General features: G+C 40.0%; 1 long non-coding RNA gene across 1 annotated transcript; it reads left to right on the top strand.

Moving 5' to 3' along the window:
* The first annotated feature begins 165 nt into the window (after positions 1-165).
* On the top strand, positions 166-22142 carry LOC309647401. The gene is made up of 3 exons (XR_014256016.1): positions 166-280; positions 20140-20220; positions 21133-22142. It is a non-coding gene; the product is annotated as an uncharacterized lncRNA (long non-coding RNA).
* The last annotated feature ends 772 nt before the right edge of the window (positions 22143-22914 follow it).

Genomic DNA, 22914 nt, shown 5'->3' on the forward strand with positions numbered 1-22914 from the left:
TGGAAGGGTGGGTGGGAGATGCCCAAAATAATTTCCGTTGACTCTCTCCAGCAGCTTTATCTTTTGCTATTTCTTTTTCAACCCTGCTTCGAAGGTGCTTTCAGGAATGTGCAAGGTCAGGAGTCCAGTTCGGCAGCGGCTCCCTCCCACCTTTAAAACCACTGTCTGGGAGGAGAGCTGCAGAAGGGTCCAGAAAAGAAGGAACAAGCGAAGGGGAGGACGCGGAAGAAGGGCGCAGGAGGTGGGGCAAGAAAGGGAGGCGAGCCCAGGAGGCCGAGAGGTACCGGCAACCCTGAGACCCCGCCTTGCTTCCCTGCGCGCCGCGCAGCGCGCCCTGGCCGCCTAGGAGAGATGGAGAGGGGCCGCCTCTGGCCGGCGGGGGCCGGCTCGCTGTCCCCACCCCCCCCCAGGAGGCCGGGTGTACCAAACCCCAGGCCCAGTTCTGATCGCTGACTGTCCGCTCCCGGGCGAGGGCTGGTCCCCGCGTTCCCGTGGCGCGCGCTGGGCACTGCGCTCTCGCGGAGGGCGCGCCGGGCCGGCGGCGGAGAGAGAGGTGCGCCCGGTCGGAGGCGCTGGGGCAAGCGGCCGGGGAAGTGGCGCCGTCGTCCGGAAGCTTCTTCCTGGAAAGCCCCAGCAGATCAGCCCTTCTGCTTTTTCTTGCTTCTCGTTTGCTCCTTGCCGTCCTTCTGGGTTGCGCTTAGCTGATGAGGGACCCCTGGACCAGAAGGAACTGGCGCACACCGAGGGTGTGTGTGTGTGTGTGTGTGTGTGTGTGTGTGTGTGTGTGTGTGTGTGTGTGTGTGTGTGTGTGTGTGTGTGTGTGTGTGTGTGTGTGTGTGTGTGTGTGTGTGTGTGTGTGTGTGTGTGTGTGTGTGTGTGCGCATACTGGGTCAGAGTGTCAGAGTGTTTAAATTCAGCAAACCTTGACTGGTCAACTCCTGAGAAAGGCTGGAGTTGCAGTGGGGTCCAGCAGATAAGGAAATGCAGCTTGCCATTTATTCCTCTCAGTCTTGGGCTCACTCTGTGTAACTGGGTTGGCAGATCTCTCATCAGAAGATAGAAAGTAAACAGAATATTTGCGTTTAAAGTCGCCAGCCTGTGGTCTGTGATGACCCGTCAGATACGACCTTGTCCATGGTTTCTTCCTCTGGAGTTTTATAGTACATGGTTAATCTTTCCTAATGGTACTTATCACACCAAATTTGATTTTTTAACCTGTTATTTCATCTTTATATACTGAGTGCTTGGACGCAGGAGGGACTCACAAAATGTCATGGAATGACTGTCCTAATGCAGTAATTCTCAAACTTGAGCGTGCATGTCAGAATCGCCTGGAGGTATCGCTAGCAAAGAGTCTTCAGTCCCACCCTTGGAGTTTCAGATTCTGTAGGTTTGGAGGCCCACAGAATTCTCAGAAGCCTGAGAATCTGCATTTCTGACAGGTTCCCAGGTGTTCTTGATGCTGATCTGGAGACCACACTTTGAGAACCACTGTTGTAGGGATGGAGCCTCAATCCTCACTGAATATTAGCATTAGATTCATCTTTGGAACTTTAAAACACAAACAAAAAAATATGGCTCAGCCCCAGTGCCAGGTATTCTGAATTAATTGGTTTGTCATGACACTGGGCCATTTTGATATGTTTTAAAATCTGCTCTGGATTCATTCTTAGGTGATTCTCATCTGCTGCTAAGGCTGAAACCTGGGCCACAGCGCCGGCAAATACCATCATTAGAGCCACCCATTTAGAGTAAGACATTTTTCCCCAAGGGGTGTAAAAAGCACACCCACTGCCTCATTAGGGGATCAGTTTGATTGATTTGCTTATCCTGAAAAATGGGAAATGAGACATACGTAGTCTCACATGGGGAAATACTCTGGAAAGAAGGAGGGTTTGTCTTGCAGGTAGATGATCCAGAGAGAGGATAAGGCAGAGGGAAGGGCATTCAAGTAGAGGTGACCTCGTTAAGAGTGATGCTCTCCTGTGGGCCTGAACTGCATCCCGCCTGCATCCCCACTCCTCCAGCCTCCTTCTTCCTAATTAGCCAAGAAACCCTCTTTATAACGCTGTCATTTAGTTTTAGCCAAAGGAAGTCATCATTTAGTGCTGGCCTTTTTAGGGAGGTGATCATGTTTAAAGGTATGAACCAGAAAGAATCTTCTGGAATCTAGACATGAACAGAAAAAGAGACTGGTAACTATAGGTGTGAATAAAGGCACATCTACTGAACCCCCTGAGGATCAGAACACAGGAGAGACTTAGAGATCCTGTCAGTCTGGAAGAGAGGCCCCTGGCGAGGCACAGGTCATCCAAGTGGGAGGAGAGATTTCCTAAACCTTAATTCACACCTACTCTCCAATCTGCGAGTTCTCCTGCTAGTGGAAAGAGCTTCTCTACCAATCTGATAGTGGAAATATAGCCTCTCGTTTTCATTTTGATTTGAAATTGTGAATTGCTAGTGAAGCTGAACATATTTATATGCTCACTGTCAATTTTAATTTACTATTCCACGACTTGATTATTCAAATCCTTTGTTACTTTCTATGGGAATGTTTTTTCATAGTAACGCTTAGAGTTTTACGTGTTTTAAAGACATTGATTTCTTTTGTATACATTTTTATATTTTTGTCATTTTTCCTTGAATTAAAATTTAGTACTGAAGGTTTAAATGTTTGCACAATCAAATCTATTATTAATTTTTCCTTCTGGAGGTTCTGCTTGTCATTATCAAAAATTCGTTTTCGTTTGTTAGATAAATTAGATAAATATTCACTGTGCAATTTGTATATTTATTTTTCATTTAAGCTTCTAGTTGGTCTGGAAATAATTTTGCTCTAAAAGATGAGGTAGGGATTGATTTTTGCTGCATTTTTCAAATGGAGACTCAGACCCAACACAATTTTTATTAACAACTTGTCTTTTTTCTTGATTTGAGATGCCACCTTTATCTGTAATTATACCTAAGTGTATGTGTATATATATATATATATATATATATATATATTCTGTCTCAAATATCAATCTCTCTCTTCTCTGGCCAGTACCTCCCTTTTAAAAATTATTGTAGTTTTTTTTAAAAGAGGATTTTCATATTTCAAAGAGCAAGAACCTCCTTATTTAAAAAAATTTCTTGTGTATTCTAGCTCATTTATTCTTCCAAATGATATAAGAGTTTGCTTTATTGCCTTCCCCAACTCAAAAATTATAATTATGACAATTTGGAACAGCTAAAGATGTTCAAGAATGTCATTCAGATGGAGGGAACAGTGTCAAGAAAATATCCCATATCATTTTCCCACATCACTGGGAAAATACCGCTCATGGAGAGTTGTCAACAGGTTCATAAGAGATTTGCTTTATTTTGCTCAGGAACGGCAAGATAGTGAATATTCAAAGTTGCCTTTTGATTAATAAATTAGTTTAAAAATAATTAACTAACCGAAAAATATGACTAGATAGACTATAGAATGTCTTAGAATGTATATTATTTGAGATAAGCTAAACTGCAAGGGATGGAGGTTTAAAGAATATGGAAGATGATTTCTTTCACAGGTAATATTTGCAGGTCGATAGGGCAACTATATTCCTCAAAGTTATTTGGTACCCAGGTTTCTGCCAATTTCATGTGGTGCATGGCAATCAAGAAACTGGATTGCTGCAATGTCTGAGTTACATCAAGAAAGAAGGGGAGAGAGTGCATGGAACAGATAAGCTCAGGGTTTTAAGGCACGGCCTTATTTCATTATGAGACTGAAAAGGCGTCCATCGCTTCTATTTATATTCCTTTGCCGAAAGTGTAGTCATGTGACCACACCTAACGGTGAGCAAATTTAGGATGTACAGTCTTGATTGGGAGGGGACATTCCCGGGACAACTGTTTAAACACATAGTGGGAGAGAAAGATTAGATCTTGATGGCCAGCCTGCAGTCACAGCTCAGGAAGAAAAGAGTCTGCTGTGCCTAAGCCTATTTGAGCTTTCTGAAATGAATCCCACCTTCCCACACAAAGGATGTATCAATATATGAATCTTGACTCATTTAAATGAAGGATGAGTCCTGGCCAGACTGCATCTCCCTTTCCAGCTCTGCTTTCTCTCATTCTTGTTTTCCTGGTTCTTTGACTTTGCCTTGGATTCTTCTTATATGGAGGCTAGCATTCCCCACTTAGCTCCCAGATAGTATGATAAGATCTGTACTTGGCAGAGAACCGGTGGCTCCTCTCTCGCTTTCCACCCTGGTCATGATGTCCAGGTCTCACTCTCCGGTTTCACATTTGTGAGAGAAGCCAAGAGTTACCCCTCTCCTGTATCTTGTCTCTCCAGCGGGCTTGTTGATTCTTTCTTCAACCACACCTTGACAGGAGAGAGGGGCCTGAAATCTGGTGCGGTATTTTTTGATGGTAAATGAAATATTTGGCAACTTGCTATTCAAAAATAAGATGGAGTGAAAAAATGCAATTCAAGCTTGGGGTGTTCAGATATTGGTAACACTATTAGTAACAATGGGAGAAACTGATAGGTAGTTAAATGGAGGCTTGGGTAAGAAAACAAAATAAACATGACATTTGATCTGCTCTGCTAAAACTTTTGTTTCTGTGTTGAAAACTAGCCTATATGTGGTGGGTGGATAGAAAGACATCATTGTAACGCATCAGTCACATAGGTCAGTCCATGGGTGATTTGCCCCAGCAGGTTACTGTTTTACACCATCAAGTGATAGCAGCTGAACACAAATACAGTAACACAGCTGGTGTACAGGAATAGAGTCTGTGCGTGATGTTCCTTACCCTATGCTCTTCCTGTTGACTCAGTGCGGCCACAGGACACGGGCTTTGTCTTGGAAGTTCCTATTTTGCAACTCTCCCCAACATTTGTCCATTTTGATCTTGTTTACAACTCAGCAGCCTCAACTCTTCCTTATATCCCCTTCCGCCAATACTTTCACTTAGTATTTCTTCATTTATTAGGAATGTCAATGTCTTTTTAACAGAGCTAGTATTTTTCTCAAAATCATTATTGTTTTTGCTAGCATTCTTGTTATGGATTGAATTGATAGTGAGTGGTCTGCCCATAATCTCATTTTTTGCATAATCTCTGGTTATTTTTCATGTATGATTTTGCTGAGTGTGGGTTTTTTTTTTTAGGAGCAGATATATTGCCTCATAGCATAAATTATATTTTGTAAATGCAACATGACCTGAGAAATGAAGTCAGCTGGTGATCTTGCTGTAGCATTTGATTTGTATTTTGTGTATATTTTGTTTTTCTCAATAAGATAAGAACCTTAAAAACTTAGGGATATTTAAAAAAAATATTCCTTATAAGGCCCAGCTTAGGGCTGTGTATTATAAAAAAAAAATATAAGGCTTCCATCTGCCTTCCTGGGTGTGGGGAACTGAGAGTCTCATCTTTGGCCCAGAACATGCCTTCCCCCGGGACAATGAAACCACTTTTATCGAGGACAGTGGCATGTAGAACTTACTAAATGGTACTGTGTGTGACCTGGGTACAGTGACTTAATGCGAACCGTTGACGTGCATCTTTTCCTTTGTAGATTTAGTAATAATCTATTAAATCAGATTAGGCATCCTAAGTCAATGTGGGCATCCCCCATCACACATAGTTAGGTTGGTACATCTTCTCTGCCTCTGAAACGAGATGGATGGCTGTGTATTTCAAGATGCAGGACCAGCCAATGTGTCAGCGCTAGAAAAATCAAGTGGGTACAGTATTGCTCTAAAGCACTCTATTGGCTGAACATCTAAACTCCTTGCTTCCCGTAATTCCTATTAATGCTACAAAGAGCCAAAGCCAACTCCTTGCTTTGCCAATCCATAGCTGACTTTGCTGGTCCCTTATTATGTGAGCAGTTGGAAGGGCAATGGTACAGGAAGCTTGAGATGACCTGTAAAAATTGGCCAGGAGTCATTTGGAGCGATAGCTTCCGTTTCTCCAGAAACTGTTGAACCAAACTAGTGAAATTGTTGGAGATGTTGGATTGGCTACAATGGATTTGTCTGCTGGCATTTCTGCTGCTGTTCTTGGCTGCTTTCCCTTGTCTGCTGCTGTCTGTACTGATGTCTGTGCAGCAGCGGGAAAGGGCAGCGTGATCTCAGGGGCATCATACCTTGTGAAGTCTCAGGCCACTTTTGTCTCTGTGGAAGCTCCTAGTGTACCCATAGGCATGATAGGTTAAGAGTAATACATATCCTTTTGCTTGGGTGGCTGATGTTTGAGATGGTTGCTTCCATATTTGCTAAACCTGTATCGGGAAAAGCAAACCCACATGGCCTCGAGTTAAGTGAGAAGGTCGTACACTGACATTTAGACCAAATCTGTTAGCAGCCAAGCCAATACTTGATATAGATTTAAACTCCATTTTTATTCACTAGAAGTCCTGTGTTTACTATTATTTTTTCAAGCAAAGATTTATAGCTGTTTAAGTATATAATGTTTTCATACAGTTTGAGTGAAATTATGTTTGCCGCTGTGTGAAATTCTTCCCGGTATTCTAAAATTAAAGCCATTCTTTGGTAATTTTCACACCCTTCCCCCACTAAGAGGGTCATTCTAAAATATTTTTCTGTCATTTAATGAAGCCAATGCCATTTAAGGCCGTTTTGTACTAATTAGCTTGGGTGTCATGGATTTTTTTTTTAAATAATTAGACCCTAGGTCTGACAGTAGGAAAATAAGATTTGATCTCTGTGCCTTCTTAGTAGGCTGTGAAGCACATGACACTGTTTGAATTTGTTTAATTTCGTTGAAAAGATTTTCCTTTCTCACCCCATTGCCTTATGTCTCTTGGGGGGAAAATCCCTTCTTTAACTAAATACATAGATTTCTGGGTACAGATGAAAACTTCTTGATATTCTGTTTACTGGTAATGGAAAACCAAACCTACGTTATGGATGGTGGAATCAGAGAACATTCCCCAGAAGGGGCTAGACCAGGGCTATTTGATTTCCAATTGAAAACCAGAGTTGAGGATTACTGACTCATTTTTGCCTTCAAGAGTATCCATTGCCATTTTCAAATAGTATTTTTCTTGAACATTTAGCATGGCCAAATCAAGTAGGCAAAAGACTTCTCAGCCTCTCTCTGTGTATATACATATGAACGTAGGGAGTGTGTGCAGATGTATGTGTCTTAGCCTGGCACCAAGGAACCTGAGCCCTTCTCCTCAATGAGGTTTTCTCTAATACCACTTTCGTTGTATCTTTTTTTTCCTCCTCAAGAGTTTAGAGCAGTTTCTCATGGGCCATCCTATTTCTGTGTCTCTGGGTGTCCAGAATTTCACTCCACCCAATTTCTATGTCTTTGCAACCCCTTATCAAACTGTCTGTTCCATCAAGTAGCTTCTTCATTGTTCCCTGTACACATCATGCTGATTTCTCTTTTTACTAGAAGTCTGGCATATATTAGGTTTACTTGTCAGATGAATGAATAATTAAATGAATTCCTGACTTAAGTGCTTTGCTCAGGCTGATTCTTAACAGGCCTGGTATGAAAGGAAAAGACATTCACACCCTTTTCTCTATTTGGCTTCAAATCCTCAGTGCTCATCTCCCATCTCTCTTCCTTCCTGAAGCCTTCCTTGGTAATGGTCCAGCTCTTTCCTTTCCCTTAATTCATCCTGAAGGTATCTATTATATATTTTGGTACTTAATTTTATGTTTAACTTAGCACTTTAATGAACAATTTCTTATATCATTTGATTCCCTATTTCACAGAGAGTTTTAACCACACGAAGATTTCTGAGTGCTGGGACCCTGCCATCTTTTTCTTTCATATCCTCCAAGGAATTTCGTGCACAATATCAAGCGCATAATATGCCCTTGATAATAAATACTTAGAGAATTGAAGTGAATGATATTGATTAATCTCTGAATGTGATCGATTTGTGTTATTGCTACAATGCAATCCATCACCTGTCTCTCTCTACTATTACCACTAAGTCAATAAATCACGTTGTCTACACATGCATAGCCATGTGTGATTTGCACACATACACACACACACCAAAGAAGCAGTTGTCTACTGGAAGATTAATTTTTAGGTGGTTTGTCATGCTGTGCAAAAGAAAAGGAAGTAATTCGTTGCAATCTCTACTCAACCTCCTTCCCAACCATGGGAAACTTCCATGAACAGTCAAAAATGTTCTGCCCTCTCCATCCTGGGCAAGCATCTGTTGTTCAAAAGTGGTCCTGCATTTAGTGACTGCTCTTCCATTTATAAACTGTATAACCTTGGGCAAGTGATGGAACCTCTCTAAACCTTGATTTCATCCTTATAAAGTGAGAATAATCATGTCACCCTTTTAAGGCCACTTTTGGGATTAGTAATAATGCCAATACCAGTCACCATTTATTGAGATTACTCTGTTCCTGGCAGTGTGCTCTGTCCATAAGTTTTCTCCTTTAATTGTTACGACATCTTTGGCATATACTAGGTGCTCAGTAACAGTGGCTATTATATTTCATACCTTGGCTTAAATACACACTGAGTCAGATTGAAGATTGCCAAAGACTCATTTTTCATTTCCCAGGATTGGCAGAAAGGCTTAATGCAGTCAGGCTACTACCAGGTGCCTGTGGCCACAGGCCAGTGTAATGGTTGGTCTGCGTGGAGGCCAGACCCTGGGTCCTGCCATCCCATCTCCATAATGGCCCTCGGGCCCCGGGCGGCTTGCTATCACAGCAAAATCTGGCTTAGGAAACAAGAAGGTACTGCCCTGCGTTGCTTGAGAGCTGATTCACACTACAGTTCAGTAGAAATGGCAAATCAATTTCATTAAGCACAAAAAGAACTCACTTATGTAAAGTGAGGTGACACTTCAAGGATGGAGAAGGGTACAATCTGAATGCTGTGAGCAGGTCTTGTTTCCTCTGAGCTAAACACTGGAATAATGGGACTTAGCTTTTAACAGGAGGGATTTAGATTAAACTTTGGTTAAGAGTTTCTTGATGGTGAAAGTTTTGAGCTATTCAAGCACATGAACAATAGCACGTTGAGGAACTTATCTAGGGGTTTTATCTTTTCTTCACAGATTTCAGGGAACTTCTAGGAAGCAAAGAAATGGCCTGGATGACCTCGAACAGTAATTTCCCAGGACAGTGATTCCTTTTCCCCTCGTTTCCTCTTCCCCTTCCTTTCTAAAACAAAATTATATTTTAAATTTTATTTCTACCCCCATTTCATCCAGTTAAACATTAGACTTTGGGGTGGGGCCTGGAGATTGGTTCTTTTGAAAAACTCTGCAAATGATTCCATTGTGCACACAAGGTTGGCACCTGCCCCTTGGGTAGAACGAGTCCCAGAAACCGAGAGGGACTGATCCTGTGATGGGATCCAATACTGGAATGTAGTCCTATTTCCCTGCACCTGTGGTTGCATCTTCCATTGTGATCTACAGAGCTGAGGTGAATGGAGAAAAGCTGTCTCCCCTCCACTTTTACAATAATTTTATAAAGTTCCCTAATGGAGTGATCTTAATCTTAGTTTCTTACAGGTTCTCTGATTGGTACATCTTCTATGAACTTCTTACTGCAACCCCTCATGTGAAAATCAGTTGTAGAGCCTTTTCTATTACTGTATCCCACCAGAAGCTTTGCCTACTCATAATTAACACTCATTGAGGTAATAATCAAGGGTATTTTTTTATGTGCCAGATTCATTAGCATCCTCATTATACAAATAATGCAGATGAGGCATTGTTAAGGTTAAGTAACTTGTCTAAGGTCACACAACTTAAGAATGATAGAGCTTGATTCAAAGCCAAATCATTGACTTTCAAGCTCATCTTCATGGTAGTGGGATCCAGCCACGAGGGAGCTAGAGATTGGTGGCCAGGTGGTTAGCAAGAGATGAGCAGGCCAGTAGTACTAGAAAGGGCTGTTGGAATACTTATGTTTTTTAACCCAACACGGAACTGAAGAATGCTTTTATTCACGAGGTAGCAGCCTCAGGAGATTGAGGCTCAGAATAAAGGGAGATGACTAGAACAGCTCAGGAAAGCCGTCAAGATCACTGGAAGCAGAAAGCTAACATCAGGATTCCCCTCAGCTCTAGGAGGAAGAGGAATCAAAAAATCAAGAATGTGTTCAGAGTAGCTGTGTGTGTTGGGAGTCCCACGAGAGGGGGATGGAGCCCCACAGCGTGAGTGGGTACAGTGGCTGATGTTTTATGAGCGCTCGCTCCTGTTGTAAGCAAACCGTATGCAAGTGGGATGCATTTTTAAAATTTCATCCTCAGAATAATTCCAAGAGATGGATAGCCTTTCCATTTCCATTTTAACTATCACACATATGAAGCTGTAACGAAACTACCCAAGTTCAAAGACAATCAATATTATAACTGAGATGTAAACCCTAGACTTCAGAGCCTTGGCCCTTCACCCCACACACGCTTGTCCCCATCCCCAGCCTGGGGACTCCAGCTTCCTACTCCTTCCTTTTTTTGTGAGGAGTAGATCAGTCAGGAAAATTGAATTCTAACTCTTTCCATGTATTAATTCAACTAAGTTAAACTGCTAGCACTGTCAAACATTCAGTATTTATGGAGGGCATCTGATGTGTCTGGTTTGGTGGGAGGGTAGAGAAGAGACTTCTGTTTTTGAGGAAGTTCCCTACAGTCTGTGAGCCGTGGTGAGAGACATAGCAGTTCACTCTCTCCCACAAATGATCAAATGATCATGTGACACAGGCCCAGTCAGCAAGGAGAGGTTCACGCCTGGGGCTTTGAACTTTCAGATCTTCAGGGGAAAAGTGACCAGTGAGACATCTCCCACAGCGGTCTTGGAAGCATCAGAGGAGGCTTAGCTTGAGTGCCCACTGGGAGCACTGTTAATAAGAAAGCACCCTAATCGGGCTGCTCAGTGGGAGCGCGGAGCCCACCTCCTCTCCCTTGGGTGCTGTCCATTTCTGAGACTCACTCTCCAGCTGCCTTCCACCTCCCTCAAGCAAGCCTTTGAGATACTGGATACCCTTCAGTATTTTGTTTTTCTGCTTAAATTTGAATTGATTTCTGTTGCTTGCCACGAAGGACCCCTACTGATGCTGACTGCTGCACTTTAGAACAACTTATAAACAGACAGATTATATACAGGAAATATACAGACTCGAGATATATATATATATACACATATATTTCCCTTAATTGTTGTTATCTTACACTTTAGCTCCCTCAAAATCTTGGTCATATTATAGAAAAGTTTTTTCCTTCTCTTCTAATTCACTTACATTTATCTCACTTTCCAACTTTCTTTTGATCTACTTTCCTGATTTATTCATTTGACTGCTTCTCCAGATTTCTTTCCCAGCCAGGTGGGCCACATATGGAGTCTTTAATACTTCCGTCAGCTCTCTCTCTGGGTATTCTGCACCTTGGCTTACCCTAATCATAACCATGATCGCCTTGTACTTTTACAAGGGTTTGCTTATTTCATTTATTTAGTGTACTGTTCAGTTAATGACTTAGTCATTGTTAGCTGAAAGTTTCTGCACTGCTTCAACTTGGAAATAGAAAAAGAGAAGTGCTGCCTTTTTTTTTTTTTTAATCTGAACTGGTTTGTATTGAAACAGAAAATGAGTATTTTAATTTTTTCATCGCTGTTGTATCTTCTGTAACCTCAAGTTAGAGCGTTATAAATTCTTTCTCTTGTAACAGCACTTCTAAAACTCGAGGGTATTCAGGGACTATCTTTGGTTATTATGACCCTGACATAAAGGACAACATGAGCTGTTTTTGAGTAAAATAAAGTAACAAGGAGGGAAAAATAGCCTAGTTAAAACTACAAATAACATAGCTGTTTTTGCCTCTAAGGAAGTGGCATAGTTTCTCTCTGGAGACTTTGTTTAAGAAAATATTTAAAGGTCTGACCTTGGGAGCCAATGCCTATATGATTTGGAAGGAGACAACAAAATAGAAGATTGGTAAATTGACTGCAAAATGAAGAGAAATTGATTGGTGGGAGCTTCCTAGGAGAAGTGAGAGGGACAGATCAAGACTTGCAATATGGGAGGAGGTCACCACCACACAAGGGTAAATGTTCTGTAGCGCAGGAGATAGTTGAGAGACTTTTAAGTGTGGAATGTCTAATATTTAATTTTTGTCCCAAACCTCCAGTAAAGAATGCTACATGTCCCCTTGATTTAATGACCTTCTGAGGTGTGAATGGGTGATTTCCAACTGAGAGAGTAGAGGCCTCAGATGGGCTAAGGAAATAGTGCAGAGGGGAAGTGACTTAGTAATTGATATGAACCAGTTTCTCTTTCCCCAAATAGACCAGAGGAAGGAGAACCCTGAAAGAGGATAAGGGTGGCCTGGAAGTACTCAGGTTGTAATTGTTACTACACAGCCAAAGTTTTGGGGAAAGAAATTGACCAAATAGGAAAGCAGAAAAGGAGACATTAAAACAGGTACAGCAAAGACAGGATTGGCTTGATGAACAAAAGCAGAAAGAACTGGAGCTTCTCCTGTTTTTCCCCTGTGTTTTGCAATGCTGCAGTGTGGCAGGTCTATCGCTCCTCAGTAAATATAGCTCTTAAGTGTGCAACCAAGTGGCATTAACTCTGTTTAGTGCCATCTAAATGAGGTGAGCAGTTTCAAGGTATTTTTCTCCAAGAGCCTCAGTCAAAATCAGAAAATATAAAAGAATATTTGAACACCTAACAGAAATGTAATTAAGCATCTTTAGAATGTAAATTTCTTAGTGGGAATGTTTGTGTAATGGAAATTATTTCCTGATAGATGATGGGTGGAGAGGCTACTTTATATTCATGTTTATAATTCCAAATGTATGATTTATATGACTGTAGTCACAAATTCTTAAAAAAATTTTTTATCCATGTATAATTGACATATAGCATTATATTGGTTTCAGGTATATAACATAATGATTTGATATTTGTATACATTGTGAAATGATCAACACAATAAGTCTAGTTATCATCTGTCACTGTACTAAGTTAACCTTTAGGATTTCTCTCTTGGCAACTTTCAAGTCTGCTGTACAAAATGATTGACTATAGTCACCATGCCATCTATAATACCCTTATGATATTTATTTTATAACTGGAAGTTTGTACCTCTTGATCCCTTTCACCTGTCTTGCCCATTCCTCAAACCCCTGGCAACCACCATTCTGTTCTCTGTATCTATGCTTTTGTTTTGTTTGTTTGTTTTGTTCTTTAGATTCCATACGTAAGTGAAAGCATACAGTATTTGTATTTCTCTGACTTATTTCACTTATAATTCCCTCAAGGTCCATCTGTGTTGTTGCAAATGTCAAGATTTCATTCTTTTCATGGCTGAGTAATATTCCCTTGTATATATGTACCACCCCTTTATCTATTCATTCATAGATGGACACTTAGGTTGTTTCCATATCTTGGTTACTGTAAATAATACTGCAGTGAACATGGGGGTGCATATATCTTTTCACATTAGTGTTTTTATTTTCTTCAGATAAATACCCAGCAGTAAAATTTCTGGGTTGTATGGTAGTTCTATTTTTAATTTCTTAATACAGCAGGTCTTGTTAATCTCTTTATGAACAAGAAACAACTTCCCAGTTTTAAAAAATGTCATTAAACTCCATGGAAATGAACAACATAAACTGGTTAGAACCAACTAGGTCCAAGACGGTGGAAGATTCGGCTTCCAGTAGACCTTGAGCCTCATTATACACTCATAATACATTAGCATGTAAATGACATACCCACAGGTGCCATGACAGTTCCCAGGCCGACCATAAAAGGTCAAAAAGTGGGTGGTGGCCCAAGTCCTGGAAATCCCCGCCCCTTCCCCAAAGTAGTTGGAATAATCCTCCCACTCATTAGCCTATGAAATTACCCAGCCTATAAAAATAACCACCCCATATTTTGGGGCCTCTCACCTTCTGAGATGGCCCACACTCTGTCTGTGGAGTGTGTATCTCCCTGATTAAACCTTCTTTCACTTTACTGTGGCTCACTCTTGAATTCTTTCCTGCGAGAAGCCAAGAACCCATACTTGGCAGCCGTCTCAGGGACTCACCTGAGATCTGGGACATGACCATCCTCTTGCGTCCCGCTTTCTTTCCTGCAGCAGAACTAGTTTTAAAATTATGAGCAGGTAGTTTTGCTTCCTGTCACTTTGTCCAATCTCTACCACACACTGCAGCTACTTCAAACGTCCCCTAGCATGGAGATGATCACGGCGCTCTTCTAACCAAGAACTTACAGAGTGATTCTTCCCTGTGTGTGCATTTGATTGGCAGCAAATAACAATTATTCAACTTATCTTTTTATTTTGTATCCTGCTCTCCTATTTCCTTAATATATATTTTTTTAATTTAGGTGAAATTCATACAAAATAAAATTAGGTATTTGAAAGTGAACAGTCCGGTGGCATCTGGTACATTCACAATGTTGTACAACCACCATTCCTCTCTCTCTCCTCCCAAAACATTTTCATCACTTTGAAAGGAAATGGCATAGCCATTGAGCAGTAACTCCTCATTCTCCCCTCCCCCCAGCCCTTGGAAACCATCAGTCTGCTTTCTGTCAGAAAATGGATTTGACTCTTCTGGATATTTCATATATTTGGAATTATGTAATATGTGACCTTTTTGTGTCTGGCTTCTTTCACTTAGCATAATGTTTTTGAGTTTCATCACTGTTAGCATGTATGAGTACTTCATTCCTTTTCATGGCCAAATAGTATTCCATGGTATGGATATGCCACATTTGTTCATCTGTTCACCCATGGATGGACCTCTGGGTTGTATTTAGATAGTGTGAATAGTGCTGCTATGAACATGCATGTATATATAGTTGTTTGAGTACCTGCTTTCATATCTTTTGGATAGATACCTAGGAGTGGAATTTCTGGGTCATAAGGAAATGTTATGTTTAACTTTTTGAGGAACTGCCAAACTATTTTCCACAGTGGCTGAACCATTTAACATTTCCACCAGCAACATATGAGGGTACCAGTTTCTCCACATCCTTGACAACACTTGTATTTTTAAAGAAATTATAACCATGTTAATGGGTATGAAGCAGTACCTCACTGCAGCTTCAATTTACTTTTCTTTAATGGTTAACGATGTCGAGCATCTCTTCATGTGCTTTGGACAGATGTTTATTTAAGTCCTTTGCCCTTCATTAACTGCGTTGTTTATCCTTTTGTTTTTGGGTTTCAAGAGTTCTTTGTATATCCTGTTTACCAGACCCTTGTCAGATATACGAATTACAAGTATTTTCTTCCATTCTGTTGGTTGCCCTTTCACTTTCTTGATAATGTCCTTTGATGCACAGAAGTTTTAAATTTCTGCTGAAGTCCAATTTATTTTTAATTTTGGTGTTTGTACTTTTGGTGTCATAGCTAAGAATCCATTGTCAAATCTAGTGTCATGAAGATTTGCCTCCATATTTGCTTCTTGGGGTTTTAAGTCTTATATTTAGGTCATTGATCTCTTTTGAGCTAATTTTTGTATATGGTGGGAGGTAGAAATTTCCTCCTCATTTTTAGATCATCAGGCAAACAGAAATGCATTCATTCAGAATAAATTCCTGTCTCCAAGCCTTTATTATTCTTTCTGCCTCCAATGGCCTAACTTATTATTGTCACTACCTGGGTTTATATTAACAATCATTCAATGTGCTGCACAAATCCCAACTATATTTTATATTCTTTCTTAAACTCCTATAACTTGTCTCCACTCCCCAGCTTACCAAAATTAACAGAAATCATTTGTCTTTTCTCTGAACTCCCATAACGTCTCTTAGGACACTAATTCATAAATCCATTTATTCATTTATCCAAATAGTTATCCACACATTCAAAAATATAATTATTGGGCATCTACTCTGCTAATTACTAAACTCTTTTCAAATATACTATGTATTTGTGAGCCATATTATATCACATATATGTATGTAAAAATATATACATATATTATTGTATATATGAAGGTATCTTCTTTCTCCTACTGGGGTAGAAGTTTTAAAACATGGAGACATCATCTCATTGATCTCTCCATCACTCTTTGGTCTCAGCTCAGAAAACTGAGTGAATTAATGAAGCTCAAATGCAATCATTTTCTAAACATTCTACCATTGTCTGTATAAACAACTGCCTTGCCCCTCACGTATCTTTCGCTACCATGAAGCACTCACCTCAGCTGCAGTTTACAGCACTACACTTTCCCCAAACTTATCAAATTCACTGCACCCTCTCTCCTTTGGCCCACTACTCATCCTTTCTTTTTTTTTTTTTTTTAATTTTATTTATTTGGTTGTGCTGGGTCTTGGTTGCGGCAGGCATGCTCCTTAGTTGCGGCTTGCCGGCTCCTTAGTTGTGGCATGCATGTGGGATCTATGTGATTTGCAGTTTCTTCAGGGTGGGAATTGTTGCGGCAAGATAACCATCAGCTATTTCCCGGCAGTGAAACCAAAGAATACAGGATTATTTCAACTTACTTGCTTATAGAGTTTATATAAATGATTGTGCCAGGCTCATTTGAAGTTTTAGTAAAGCCCGTTTGCAAAGTGCTAATATTAGAAGTGGTTGATATATCTTTTAAGTATTTTTTTCCTCAAATATTCCTTATGTAAAGATTAGGGGAAGTTATGATAGTTTTATTGTGTGTGTATGGGGGTGGGTGGGTGTGTGCACATGTGTGTGATATGCTTCCTTTAGCTCAACCATGGTGAACAGGGTTTCAAAAACTCTTTTTCTAAGTAGTCTTGAAGCAATGAAAATGGCCATGGTGGATACAGGATTGATAGCTTCTAACACAACATCTGACATTTTAATCACATCCCACATTGAATAAAGACACACTGGTGGATCTTTTCTAAGTCTTTGGGTTTTTTCAACTGATATGTTTTGATGACCTGTTTTCTCCAAGCTACAAAGCAGTCCTCGGATAGAAAAGATCTTAATTTAAATACTATTTGCTACACAGCACTGGTAAGATAAAAGATCTATTCTTGGAAAATGAGAAAAGATAGAGGTATTCAGAAAATAAATACTGCTGGTGTGCTGAAAAATAAGGCACAAGAGCCATGATTTATTTAAATACTGCATTCCATTTAATGTAAAGTAAAATCCTGATAACAGTGTTCTTAATTAGGTGGTTATTTTCTGTTTCTCTTGCTTCCCAGCAAAACTTTCCAAAGCACTTGCTGATTTTTAGCAATGCATTAGATGGCAGTGTTCACATAGTTTACAATGGCACTTACTGCCATCGTTTTATTGCACAGAACCAAATATACACCTTCATTTTGGATTTTACACCATTTCAGCTCTGTCTCTAAAGCTGCTCTTTTCTTGGAGTCCTTTTACGCCTTTGGTGCAACGAGGGAAAAAACATTTATAAGAATGTTAGTAATCGTGGATATCCCAGACAGACATAAAAGCATGAATCCTGATGCCTTACTTAAGCCATAAGGAAATATGGCAGATCCTACCTGTTTTTCCCTCACGAGTATTTGAAGTTCACCGAAATACACATTACTGTCATTGCTGATCTGAAGCCACCCATGCTCACCTGAAATTAAAGCCCGGTCTTTTTTAACAAGAAACTTATAAGGTTTGAATCACAGTTTTATTAAAAATTATTTCCAAAAAAAAACTTGTTTCCAGTTTAAAAGTCTTAATTTCACTGTTGCTGTTGTTTTTTCTTATGCCTTTATCTTTTGACTTTTTATTGACTCTGAGCCTTTGGCTTTGGAAAAGAAAACCTCAGTTCTAACCCTCCTTGTGCTTCTATTTATTTTTATCCTCAAATCCAATAAAGATAATTTACCAAGTCCAAGGCTGAGTAACTCACTTAGAGCTGAGTCCATTTCACACATGGACCAAATGCCAAATAATTTAATATGTCTTAAATGCCATCAGGGAAATATCTCAAAGGCCTAAATCAAGAAGCCTTTTTAGCATTAGGGCATAGCTTTCTTTTAGAAATTTAGTTTAAAGCAACCCCACATCCTCAAGTCACTGTTTTTCTCCAAATAGCTGAATGGTCTTCCTTCTCCAATTTCTACCACCCAGCAAAATCTGTCTTCCAGTTTTCCAGAAACACAGAGACCTCTTGACCCGGGAAGGTATGATGCCATATGTTAAATCCACTTAGACTAAATTTAGAAGCATCTCTTTCCCTACCCCAAGTGAGATCAAGCTGTCTGCATGGAGAGGATAGGCAGGACTTCCAGAATTAAGGGCTTAGAGGTCAGAGGAATAAAGCGAGCTTTGTGATACCTGAGATTTAACCCTTCTTATTATTTCCAGAAACACCAGAGGTTTTGGCTACACCCAATGATAATAAACATTTAAATGGAATAAAATCCTTTTGGAAGGTGGAACTCTCAAAATGAGTTTGTTGAATGAATACCCTCTAACTGTGAATGATAATGTATATCTGATTATAGTTATGAAATTCTCACATAAAATAAAGATTGGCCCAGTGGATTCTCTTATCCTATTTTGTAGGTGAGGAAAGTGAGAATCAGGGAGGTAGTGCTCAAGTTTGCATATCTAAGACTAATACCCACATCTTCTGATTCCTGATCTAGTCTTTCCATCAAACTCTGAAAACTCAACCAAATCCAATGCAATTTTCTTTTCTGTATAACAGTCTGGATTATGTATGTCCTATTTAAACATTGGCTCAAATTTCTCTTGACTTGTTAGCTCAAGGTGAAGCTAGAAGTTATTTTCTCTTCTGGTCAGGAAATCATGAGGAATAGCTAGAAAGTCCCACATACTTCTTAGCTGGCTAAACTGCCATATTATTTCCAGGTTAATCTGAATACTTTTAAGAGCCACTTTTCTCTGGATTTAAGGATTTTGAAAGCTGTGGGTAGTATTTCAGAGAATTCATCTCTTAAAGGAAGACTGAAGCAGGAAAATTTCCTTTAAGTGAGAGGTTCCATGAACAAACAAACAAAAATTTACAAAGTTGCGATAGACTACATTTGCTTTTTAATACTCACCATATGTCTGGTTTTATTCAGAGACTAGAAAAGTGGGTTAATGCTTATTTTCACAGATCATATAAATAACAGCCCTGCTATTGCTTATTTTTTCTAGGTGATGATAGCATTTTGGATTGTACTAAATAAAGTGCTAGGGAAAAACTTAAAACCATCCCTAATTATTAATAGAGACAGTTCAGTAATAGGTCTTTGGTCAGTGTCTGTAATACTTTGGACTTGAGTTTTAGAGTGTGGACTGTTTTACAGCTAGAGATAAAGGTGATTGCTTTTAGGGGTTTCAGTATTAATATTTTCATTTCCTGTTGTCTTTTTCTCCCTTTGATTTTTTTTCGGGCTTTGCTTAATGACTTATCAATCTAAAACTGAATTTTAAAATAACAGTCCAGCAACATTCTTTCGTATTTTTCTTTGCTTTTGTATCTATCCCCTCTTAGGACACCAGCTTTCCCCTATCTCAGTGGTAGAAATGCAGCTAGACCTGCCTAGGTTAGTGCCCAGAGGGAAGGAAGGCACTCCCTTTCGTGTCCAGGCGCTGTGCTAACCTGTTACATATGTGCTGGGATAATATTTCAAAGTGCTAATTGTCCAGTATAACTGCCAATTCTCCCCAGCTTGGCAGCTAAATGGAAAAGCAACGTGGCCTTGGGGACGATTTACAGTGGGGAACAAAGTTCTTTAGCTTTTAAGTTCAAAGGGCACCATCTGGGTATGAGAAAGGAAAATTTTTGAAAAGGAATGCAGTCAGGGAGAACAGGTTTTTCTTCCTAATTTGAGACGGAAGAGATAAAGGAGGCTGGAGCTGGCAACCAAAGTCGTCCAGTTCCCAAAACACCGGACTTGATGTTAACGTTTTTACTTTCCTTCCTCAAAACGCGTGCGCTGCAGCTTTGTTTCTGAGCCCACCCAGAATCAGCAGTTTCGCAAAGGGTAACAGATTGAGGTTACTTCTTTGGGATTTGTCACAAAAAGGGAACAATTGAGCACCATGGACACTGACTGAAGAATTGATTAAACATTTTGGTTGAAGTGCTTATAGAAATGCTGCTCAGTAATGGACTTAAATCTTCCTATTCTTCGTCATTTGTGAGTTAGTAACCACAGGTCTTGCCTCAGCCCTACCCTTCCTGATCGTTCTTTCTTTTGGTTTTACAGAGTTTACAGGCTCCTGATAGAGTGACTTCACCTTCAAGCAGCAGCACTGTGAGGGCTGTCTAGCCTTTGTAGCCAATCTCGGTAAGTTCCCCACTTTCTTTCAACTGCAAAGCTGCTCATCACCTACCATCTGCCTTTCCGTCTTTCCTGGCCCTTCTCTCCTTCACACCCCTAGCCCCAGCGCATCCAGGCCCTGCAGCACACTGCCCTGGGTCGCGCGTCTTTTTTCCACCAGTCCCCTGGCAACATGCAGGATGGGAGGGGTTATTTATTTCCTTTAGAAGGTTGTCATTTTGGGGATGAAAAAAGTGTGACTTCCAGGAGTGACCAGTTTAGCATCCTGCTAAGAAGAGTTCTCCTGCCTTTCCTCCTGCCCCAGGAAACAAACCCAAACCCTTTCTCTTACTTCCTGAGTTTCTACTTTTAAAGTGTGCCTGCAGCAGCCATCTTCAGAAGGGTAGCGACCACTGCTGCTGGAATTGCAGAGGGAGATAGGAGCTTTTACATCAGTCCCTGTGGCTCCTGCAGTGTTGGGCTACTGCGAGCAGAGCGAGTGGCGCTGGATGTGAGGGTCTTAAGTTCACGCAGGGCCAGCCCTTATGCAGATGTCACTTTGGACAACAAATCATTTGTCTCTGTCTCAATCCTTCATCTGCAAGGTGGATTCTACTGCCCCTGAATTAGGATACAATGAGATGAAAGATATTCCAACTTTTTCAAGATAAAGATGCTTTATTTTAAATGCAGAGTAGTGGTATTATTCTGCAGAGACAGTGTGATAAAAATATCCACTATCTTTTATTACAGACTAATAGACTCAAAATGTATATACTAGTTAGATTGGATTTCAAAGCAAATCTGTTTTAGAAGATAAGTAAAATCTGAAGTGTTTTTGACATCTTCATTCTGTACAAATTATTTAAATCAAACAATTTTTGTAAAACTGAGCAAATTGTGTTGATTATAAATCAGACTCTTCCTTTTACTTTGAAGGTAACAGTTGGGCAAATTAGAAGTCATTGTGTAAGGAAAGTGAGCACGAAGAACAAAGGCTGTTGGATTCTTCGCTACTTAACGAGAGATCTTGTTTAGCTCCAGCCGTTAGGAAAACTCATCACTTCCTATATTTGCTGGTGACAATCAAATGCAAGAAAACACAGCTTTAAAGAAAAAAAGTCTAAATAAATACTTTAGAGGAGATGCGGATCCTTTTACATTTCCTCAGATGAAAATACTGCAAAGTTGGTGAGAGGATATTTATTTCATTCAGGAAATCCCAGTCAAATCTTTCCTTCTATTCAAAAAATTGGAATTTAAATGAAAAACATGCCTTCATGTCACAGCGATGTCCTACGTGGCCTACATTTCAAAATTAATAGATGATAGACATAATTTTTTCTATCTTGTTAAAAAACTATGATCAAATCGTAAGTTTGTTTCTCTTCAAATGTTGTGATGTGGCAGGAAAAGAGGAGAAGATTTGGTCAGGGATTAAGGCTGAAAGATTGATGAAGTCCAGATAGTTGCAACATGAGACGGGAAGAGGGACAAGGTGACTGCGGAAAAAACCATCTCGAGTTTCTGCAGGAAAATGATGAAGAGTGGAAGGAAGCCTAATCTGCCTCAGAAATGCAAAGACATCTCAAGTCTCCGCTAACTACGTTCCTGGGATGAGATGCAGAAGTATCACAGCTCTCACTTCACCCCCCACCACAAACACTTGCACGACTGCCGCGGAAATTTAAAGCTCTACGCGTAAGGACGTCAATATTTCAATTTAGAATTTTACACCTGATTAAAGACACAGCCTCCCCTCCCTTTCAGTTTGTTCCATGTACTGGTGGGTTTTGGTAAATATTTCTATCTTCTGCATAGGGTTATGAATAACTTAGAGGTCAGGGAAACCCTCTCTCCCCTTTTCCCACTTTTAATTGTATCTTCGGCAAGACTTACTTATTGTGAGAGCTTAATAAATACCCTTAATTAAAATTTAAGAAATGAAATGTATCCAGTTTACAAGGTGTTTGTTTACTGTACAAAAATTATAAACACAGGTTCACAACCAGTAGAATGATACTGATCATAGGGCCGACTAGGCAAAAGCATACCTAGGCAACTGAAAAACATGTAATGAAATTTCAGAAAAATAAATACTACTTTTAAAAGAAAAATCTCAGTCTGGGAAATACTAGAAAAAAATATTTGCTTGTAGCAGAGACATGCAGGTTTCTCTATTTGCCCCCTGCTCTCTGGCCCCCAGGCCTTTCTCTGCCTTGCTCCGCGTTCTAGGAATACAGCTTCTATGAACATAAGTTTTTATTTCTCTGAGATAAATGCCCAAAAGTACAATTGCGGAGTTGTATGTTCAGTGCATGTTTTATTTTGTAGGACAGCTCCATTTTAACCTTTCCCATAGCTCTGTCAATATTCTCTTAATCCTTTGAGTTAGCCATCTCTTTCCTGTTTGAACTGATACACTGAAATTGGAGAAAAATGAAATGCTGGAAATATAAGAAGTCTCTGATTTTGTAAAACTTGTTTCTCCATGTGATCTTTGCATATAAGTACATAGGCCACCAATTTTTTAAAACTCACAGCTGTAAACATAGGTCAAGAAAGGTGAACAAAGAAAAATCACTGTCTTTCCCCACCTCTCACAAGAAATCCAAGATAACATCATCTTCTGAAATACATCAGCAAAAGCTTAATTTGGCTCTGGTTATACCTATTAGCTATTGTCTTCCGTAGGTCATGTGGATTCTACACAATGAAAAA

This window comes from Balaenoptera physalus, assembly GCF_965194825.1.
Source record: "Balaenoptera physalus genome assembly, chromosome: 18".
NCBI classification, from domain to species: domain Eukaryota; kingdom Metazoa; phylum Chordata; class Mammalia; order Artiodactyla; family Balaenopteridae; genus Balaenoptera; species Balaenoptera physalus.